Genomic DNA, 9,175 nt, shown 5'->3' with positions numbered 1-9,175 from the left:
AGTGTGGCCGCATTCGATTTTGTGCGGTCCGCACTAGCCCCGCCGGGGTATTTTTGTCCAGAATTTTCAGCTTAGTATAAAGAGTTTCTTTTTCCATTTTTAGGTCATCAGTTGTATTTTAGACCGAAGCTGCAGTCATGAATAGTTATCTTTTACTATTTTTAGTAATTTTAGCTTAGTTTCATCATTGAATCTTCAAGTTTTATCTAGCAATTAATTATTATGGGCTTTTCTTCATCTATTTCTTTATTTTATTCTATAATCATGAGTAGCTAGACCCATTAGCTAGGGTTGTGGCTCAACCCTAGTGTGGGTAATTGATGGGTCTTGTATTTTATTGCTTGATTGTCTATGAGTATTTGATATTTGGACTAATTTAGGGTTTTAATGTTGAATTAGTGGTTGCAAATACTAGTTTATGCCTAGTTGACTTTGGCTCTTCTTGAGAAAGAGAGCCTAAGTCTATGAAATTGGTCCAATAAGGAATTGGGGCATATTCAAGAGATTGATAGCCCCAATTAAAGGGTTAAACCTTGAGATAGTAATACCCGACTTGAACCTTAATTACTTGCACAAGTTATCATACCCAATTGGTCTTGAGAAATTAAATTAGGGAAAAATCGCTCGAACTACCGAGAGGTATAGAGTGAGTAGAATCGTGCAATGGCTATATCATACTCCCCAAATATGACAATCTAGCCTTAGACTCAAGAATCCATCAATTAGCCACCTAGGAGAAAGTCACTACCCTAGTGCCTTTTATCTATTTGAACAACCTTCAATAGTTTACTATTAGCTTCACTTAGTCTAATTGAGCATCTTAGTAGTATTAATTTAGAATTAATATCAAAACCAACAATGTTTAGAAGTGCAATTAGGAACAATTACGCAACTCCAATTTAGATAGAAACTCAACTCCAATATCTAGCTCCCTGTGGAAATCGATCCCGACCTTCTTGGGTAAAAGCTGCTTCGACTACTCTTGCTACTTTGTGGTAGTACAGTGTTAGCTTTGATCACACTCCGGTGGGGATAAGTTGACAGAACGCAGATATAGTGACACTGAAAGTAAAGCTTCAGCTGGCGCGAGGCGCTTATCAGTGCGAAAGCCAATTTTTTCAGATGAGGATACCGGGTTTCGGCGTCCCCCAAGGTTCGACTTACATAATAAACAAGAAATTGTGTACCTTGCTCTTCTCGAACCAATACGCCGCTTACCACTATTTTGGACACAACCAGGTATAGGTATAGTGTTTCATCCTCTTTGGGTATGTGCAGCAAAGGCGGACTAGTCAGGTACCGTTTCAGTTCTTCTAGGGCGTGTTGGCATTCTAGAGTATATTCAAAGTTGCTCTTTCTTTTGAGTAGGGAGAAGAAATGGTGGCTTTTGTCCGATGATCTTGATATGAATCCGCCCAGGGCCGTTATCCGCCTTGTCAGCCGTTGGACGACTTTTACATTGTTCACCACCGTGATCTCTTTGATGGCTTTTATTTAGTCGGGGTTGATCTCGATCCCCCTATTTGAAACCATGAAGACCAGGAATTTTCCCAAACCTACTCCGAAGGCACACTTCTCGGGGTTGAGCTTCATGTTGTAGCTTCTGAGGATGTTGAAAGTTTCCTGCAAATGGGTCGAATGGTCCTCAACGCGCAGGGATTTGACTAGCATATCATCAATATATACTTCCATTGATTTACCTACTTGTTGCTCGAACATTTTATTAATTAGGAGCTGGTATGTTGCTCTTACATTTTTTTTAGCCCGAAGGGCATTACGTTATCGCAATATGTAGCATACTCTGTGATGAACGAGCGCTTTTCCATGTCCTCAGGGTTCATCTAGATTTGATTATAGCCTGAGTAGGCATCAAGAAAAGTGAGGGTCTCATGGCTGGCCGTATCATCGATTAGACGATCGATATTAGGCAACGGGAAGGAATCTTTGGGGAACGCTTTACTTAAACCTTTATAATCTACGCACATTCTTAGCTTGTTCCCCTTTTTGGCACTACTACTATGTTAGCCAGCCATTCGGGTCACTTTACCTCCTTAATGGATCCGATTTTAAGAAGTTTCTCTACCTCATCTTTGATAAAGGCATGTTTTATCTCGGACTGTGGTCTTCTCTTTTACATTACGGGTTTGAATTTGGGATCAATGCTCAGCTTGTGGGAGGTTATTTCCGGCAAGATTCCTGTCATATCTAGGTGGGACCATGCGAAACAATCAATATTTTTATTAAGAAATTGAATAAACCTTATCTTGAGTTCGGGGGTCAGCCCCGTTCCCAAGTATACCTTGCGATCCGGGATGTGCTCGATCAAAATGGTCTGTTCCAGCTCTTCGACTGTTGATTTGGTCGCATCCGATTCCTTAGGGGCGACAAAGGTTCGGGGGGCAAAGAAGTCTTCCTCATCATCATTTAGGGTCTGTACGTTTCCCTCCTTGTCCGAGACCGGGCATGTGGGGGTTGGCGTCTCATGGTGGACCGCGAACATTTCTTTCGCTGCCCGCTGTTCTCCATGTTTGGTCATGATGCCATCCCTTATGGGAAACCTTATCACCTGGTGCAAGGTTGAAGGCACTACCCTCATGTTGTGTATCCAAGGCCTGCCGAGTAAGGCGATCTATCTCAAGTTGTTGTCGATGACCTGGAACTCGGTGTTCTAGATTGCGCTAGACGTGTTGATCGGGAGGGTGATCTCTCTTTTCATTACTTTACCGATCATGTTGAAGTCGTGGAGGATTCGAGGGACGGGAACGACCTGGTTGAGCAGCCCCAGCTATTCTACTACTTCTAACCTGATTATGTTGGCCGAGCTACCTGGATCCACGAGCACGCGCTTTATCCTGGTGTTGTTTAAGAGAAACAAGATCACTAGCGCGTCGTTGTGCGGTTCCATCATAGCCTCGAGGTCCTCCTCGCTAAATATGATGGTTTCTTCGGGTACGCGATTTCGGGTCAGTCCTTCTTCTATAAAGGAAGTTCTCTTTCGTTTGAACATGGGTCCTTGGGGAACGTTGGTTCCCCCAATAATCATGTGGACGTTATGTTGTAGAACCTTCCGTTCCGTCCGGGTTGAATCCGGTGGTGTACCGGCCTCTAGGATAGTTGTGTCCTTCTCTCTGTTGTTTTCGAGGTTCCGGTTACCCATTTTACTCACCGATCTAGGCGCTCTGTAAAGAAATCAAAGATCTTGGGCCAGAAAAAGTGTGAAAGATAACTTGCGTTTGTGTAATGAAACTAGCAAGAAAATAATCACTATTATTTTTAGCCCAACGGTGGGCGCCAAACTATTTACCGTGAAAGTGGTAATAATAATTAAATTTGTAAAATGGGATTCTAAAAATACGTGATCTATTTTTATGCTAGTTTTTTAGAGCAGTTGATGCTAAGAGTATGAAGTATAACGACGAAATATGAGCTAAAGCGGGGCAGAAATCAAACCGAGTGGCTTGCGGCCCGAGCATCGGACTGGTTAATGAAGGACTTCGAGGTCGATATCTGGCTCGATCTCGAGCTATCGGGGGTAGTCGGGAATGGGAAACAGTTAAGATATGATCAAACAAGGCTCTTTATGGCCAATACCAAGGAATAAATGATGAACAAGTATAAAAGTGATAAATACTAAAGTGGCCTTGAGAGAACAAGTTAGAGAGAAAAAAGTTGATCTTGTGGAGAATAGTTGGAGCAACATCAGCCGAGAGCTTTACAAAGTGATGGGGATCCCCTTTATATAAGAGGAAAATCCGTTATAGTACAAAACGTGTTAACTTTAAAGGCGTGGAGATAGGATGGTTGGACGTGACATCTTGAAATAGACCCCGGATAGGTCAGCCTTGTCAGATTAAGTCGTGTTCCTTAGGAACTCCCCTCTAGCATGCTGCAGCCTGCTATAGCCGTTGGAACGAGATTACCTTCGGACCGGTACCTGACGACCCCCGAGGGTGAGTCTCGACCTTGGCTTCGAGCTTCGAGGAGCATGACCGCGAGATGACCCTATGACAGGGAAATCAGGTCCCCAGATTCACCGTATACAAAATTCAAATGTTCAAGTAAGTTGGTATTGACATTCTGTGTAAGAGGCCTTGTGTATTGAGTTGCGGATTCGTGATTGTCTTTACAAAATCAGTACAATTGCACTACAAAAAAACAGCATTTAGCAACGGATTTTAGCGACAACCTTAGTTCTGTCGCTGTTTAGCGACGGATTGGCTACTGAATAATAGTTTCGTTGCAAAAAAAATCCAAAAAATAGTTAGTATATAATATAGCGACGGAGAGATGAAATCGAAAAATCGTCGCTAAATATTGGCGCCCTCAATTTAACTACAGATTTAGCGACAAAACCTGAGCGACAAAATTTATTTACCTACAGCGACGGCATTAGCAACGAAATGTCCGTTGCTATGTTTAATTTCTTTATCAAAATTTTTTTAAGCTCCTTGCTACGGAAATTTCCGTCGATAATGTTATATCTAGTAAAAAATAATATCATTATTAGCGACGGAAAAAAGCCGTAGCTAAATCCGTCGCTGAATACCACTTAATTATTTATCCTAGGGCACAAAATTGGTAAAAGTTCGGTGTCTTCTTTTTCTAACAGGGTAGAACGCTGGGAGCAAATATAGGTGGCTGGGAGCAAAATCAATGGAAAACACACTTGAGGGCAAGAACAAGAGCAAAAATTAGTAGCCAACGTGAATCTAAGGTGTGTAGATGGGTTTAATTTGTTTCTTCTTCTGTTTCTTATGAATCAGTAGCTTGATGGTGGTGCTAATGACTACGAATACTATGTTCATTACACTGAATATGAGTGAACATTTTCAAATTAATTGTTTTCTTTTTATTTTATTTGCATCAATTTGGAGTAGCTAGGGCTTGGAGCTTTATCAGATTTTAATTGTAAAAGGAGGCTTTTTTGTATGTAAAGTTCTTTTCTTTCATGGTTGGACTTGTGTTTCTGGTTTAATTTTTAATATAGGATCTTTTTTACGTGACTAATTAGGTTTTCACTATATTTGTATTTGCTTCTTTTACAGTTTTACTGACTCTTTATGTGTTTGTCTTGGTGAAGAGGTTATGTGTTATTAGCAAAATTGGGTTTTAATTTGACTTAAAATGGATATAGAATAGTATCTATCAAGTCTTGACTTTGGTTGTGATAAGCAATCTTTCATTTTTTACCCTTGATGAAATCTCCCAAAGTGAAAGATCCTTTTATTATTCAATCTCCTTTGTTTGTAAGAAGGTTTGGAGTATGTAATTTTTGTTCTCCCCACTTCACCTTACTAGAGTTTTAGTTTGTTTTATATAATTTGAAGTTGAATTTGAGAAAGTCTGTGGATTAGTTTTTACTGTATCTGCTATTCTACTGCGATTTGATCTTGTGAGCTTTTTTTCTTATTTTAGTTGAATAATTGCCATTTATGGCTAACTGTAGTTCCTGCACTTCCTTTTTCTCCATATCAGCAAGCATGTTCTAAAAACATTATTGACAGGTAAAATAATGTGTCACTTTCTTTTAAGTTATTCAAACAAAATTTGCCTTGTAGAATCAGTTGATCATCTTTGGTAGATATTTACATCTATTTGGCTTCGAATTTCATCTTTGTTTGGTATATGAGAACTTTTCTTCTGCATATGAAATATTAGTATTTCACTGATCTCCCTGTAGCCTTGGTATGATTGAGAATATATCTATATTTATTGCTATTCTTTGATGTCTAACTTCTCACTCATTTCCCTAAATTTATCGCTTACTATAAAATTTGATAATCTAGCAGTTGGGAACAACTTTGGAAAGATCCCAAGTGTGTTAAAAAGTCAGAAATAAATGCAAAGAATCGTCGTGGCGGTAGGAGTGGAGTCTCCACTGGGACTCACACAGGCGGCTCTGTCACCACTGGGGAGTATCGCAAGAGACTTGTAAGTATATCGCAACCTTAGCTTTATTGCAACTCTGAACTTAAAATTTCTTCTTGTTGGTGTTAAGAATTACTCATAATTATATAATTATATGTCTGCTCTTATTTCAGAATTGCTTATATTTATATGTCTGCTCTTATTTCATACCTGCAACTCGTCTGAGAATTCTCCTACCTGCAAAATAATAGTTAAAGATTGAGAAATTTTTATTCACAATGACACAGTAAATATTTGATTTTTTTATAGTTTAAGGTAAAACTGGGAATGACCCTCTTACCTTCAGCCATGAGTTTAACATGTAAAAAATGTTTGTCTGTGGATTTCTATGGCAAAAGACACAAAGCTGAGTCATGCCATTGGACTTTCTTCTTCAGAAAGTGTAAAAAAGCAGAGAAGTTTGGTATCTTAAGGGAATGACCGAAAACCTCATACTATGAGCCTTATAGAAATTCCTAGAATTGTTTTGTTGGCAAAGAAATAGAGGTTTAATTAAGACTAAAGAAGTTGTACAAAAAAAATGGAGGAGAAAATGGTAGAAACAATAATACAGTTAATAGAACAAATATGGATTTGAGCACTCATAAAAAAATAAGAGGAGGGCAGGTATAAGAGAAGCTTTTTCCACAAAGGGATAAGTAATTTCACTGGTTTAGCATATGATCTTTCATTTTCTTTCATTCTCACTCACTTTGTCCCCCTCTCATTTGTAATTATTATCTGCAACATAATAATATGGAAAGTAATTAGGTGCAAAATAATTAAGATGAGTTGTCTGCTCTTATTTCATTTTTTGGTGTAAGTAAGAATTCCTAGATGGGAAAAGGTTAGATGGGAATACACTGGTAGTCTAGGAGTTTGGTCGATTACACCTATTGTTTTATCTTTCCTTTAGACTAGCTTTCATTATCGAGAATGAGAGCAAAAGCTGTGTCGGTATGTAATTTTGATTCTGACCAGGTTATTCTATGTTTAAAGATTGAATGCATATTGACGTTCTTTTGCTGTCAATATAAGTTGATTATGCAAACGCTATAACACCCAGTACACTTCCCTTCTTCAAAGGTAGACCAGCTAACGTGCACTGTAGGGAGTTCCATCTTGGATACTGAATTTGGATGGTTAACTGAAATGATGATAGAATTTAAAGTGATTGAACTACAATGGTTGTGCAGTAAATTTGGTCAGTGTGTGACATATAATGTGCCTTTGTCTACTGCTTATCACTTAATCAAAAAGGGGGTGGTGTTTGTCTACTGCTTATCACTTAATGTGCATTTGCCCTGCACTAGTTGACATTGTATAAACATTAGCCAATTCAGTATGTTTCTTGTGCAGTGGCATTTGAAAAACAACATCTAATTTGAGTGAATAAAAGCATGTATCGTTACTTTATATTTTTTCTTGCTTAGTTGTTGAATTGGAAATTGAGTAGTAATTGGATCAAGAGGTTAAGCTAGCCTTCCATTGTAAAGTGAATTTGTTGGCAATATTCCGCCGTTTAATTACATTGAGCAGGATATATAGTGCAATTACATTTCCATCACTTTACTGTGTACTTTACTGTGTACTGTTTATCTGTTTTGTGTTGGTGGTAAATTTTGCATAGCATCCTTTCAAGTATATCAAAAACCAATGTTAACCAAGTGTCTGGCCTAGCAGTTTATGGCCATCAGTTTTTTGTCCAGTCCTTTTACTTGCAAAAGTCTGGTCCACAACATCGCATACAAGAGTGTTTTGTGCAGTTGTCAACTGCTTACTTTCAGCCACCCCTTGCACTTGTTTTGCCCATGTATTGGAAGCCTTAACACCTGAAGGAAATACATCAAATACTGTCACAGCATTTTGAGCCGTTGATGATGGTTTCAGCCCTGTATTGGCAGCCTTAACCCTTGTATTGAATCAAACAAAATTGAATCTCTGTTAGTTACAAGTTCAGAAAGATTAGAAGTTAGAACCTTTGCTATAGTAATATTTTCATCCTTTTAAAAATAAATTATTTTTTGTATAGGCTGTTGAAAAGGGTTGAGACCCAACACCAAGTGAGTTACATTTGTACGTCCATACACATGGGCATGATGGAAAATCTTTTCTTGATGAGAAAGCTCGGCTCGTGCATGTAAGTTCAATATTTTATAATCTTATTTAATATAATATAAAAAGAGTATGAAAAGTATCCTCTCTGTTGGTTAATTAAATGCTCAACATTCTTGACTATTTTAATTTCAGTACTTATTACACCTCTTTTACAGGAAAGGTATCAGGAAAATTGCTATCATACTCGTCGGTACAAAGAGGGAAACCGGGACAAAGAGGAAAATTGCTCGACTACCTTTTAACCTACAACCCTAATGCTCAACCTCCACACCTTCCTATCAAGAGCCATGTCCTCGGAAATCTAGAGTCTCGCCTGTCGTGCCTCTTTTTTCCCTCAGTGGAGAGGAGTCCGGGTTTCGACATTCATAGGGTGTGATGACTCATTTCCTTTTGGGAATTAGGTATTACGTTTTGAAGAGTCGCCACCTAACAATTTTAAGGTGCGTTAGGGCACCTACTAGGTTTATCTACAACTACGTTTGATAACCAGAGATAGGGTAAGGGCTTGAAGTTATCCTAAGGGGAAGGTGTTAGGCACCCCTCAGGATCCACTAGTGTGGTTCCCGGCCAGACAGTTTTTGTGAATTTGTGCAATTAGCAAACAAACAAGTAGGTCTCAAATAATAGGGGATTTAAATTTAAATACACAAGCGTTTGAAAACAATTATTGAAAGGCAAAACTTTGAAAAAAGTTATAATCTAAGGCATGCTTATGAATGTAAAGGGAGTGTCCTAGGTTTGTTTGTAATATGGATCACATTAATGCAATACCAGGTATGACACTCCTCAAAAGAGGGGAGACACATGGTATTAGCGCACCGGTCATCATATCCATATCTACCCTTCCCACCCCGTGAAGGTAAAAAAACCGAGGGTTGATCTTGACCACTATTGCATGTTGTTACCCATCCCTTCCTATCAGTCCCGAAGGAATTTATGACTCCTATTTCTATAAGAAGGAGGTTCTAGGCAGACCCTCAGGTTTAAAGGCAAAACACTAAGGCGACATACAAAACAAGTAGGACTGCATTTAAAGAGGGAAAACATAGAAAACAAGCAGAAGGCTCAGTTATACCTCAATAAATAATGCACATAGACAACATGACTTATACATAGTTAAGGTCTAACTTTAAAATCCTAAGCAGGGTGT

General features: G+C 38.7%; 1 long non-coding RNA gene across 1 annotated transcript; it reads left to right on the top strand.

The window, feature by feature from the left end:
* The first annotated feature begins 4,577 nt into the window (after positions 1–4,577).
* On the top strand, positions 4,578–8,668 carry LOC107800245 (uncharacterized). The gene is made up of 4 exons (XR_001651342.2): positions 4,578–4,714; positions 5,790–5,931; positions 7,940–8,047; positions 8,181–8,668. It is a non-coding gene; the product is annotated as an uncharacterized LOC107800245 (long non-coding RNA).
* Positions 8,669–9,175: the final 507 nt, after the last annotated feature.

This window comes from Nicotiana tabacum, chromosome 7 (assembly GCF_000715075.1).
Source record: "Nicotiana tabacum cultivar K326 chromosome 7, ASM71507v2, whole genome shotgun sequence".
NCBI lineage: Eukaryota > Viridiplantae > Streptophyta > Magnoliopsida > Solanales > Solanaceae > Nicotiana > Nicotiana tabacum.
Note: the sequence above shows the minus strand (reverse complement) of the source record. Positions and strands in the feature narration are given on the sequence as shown.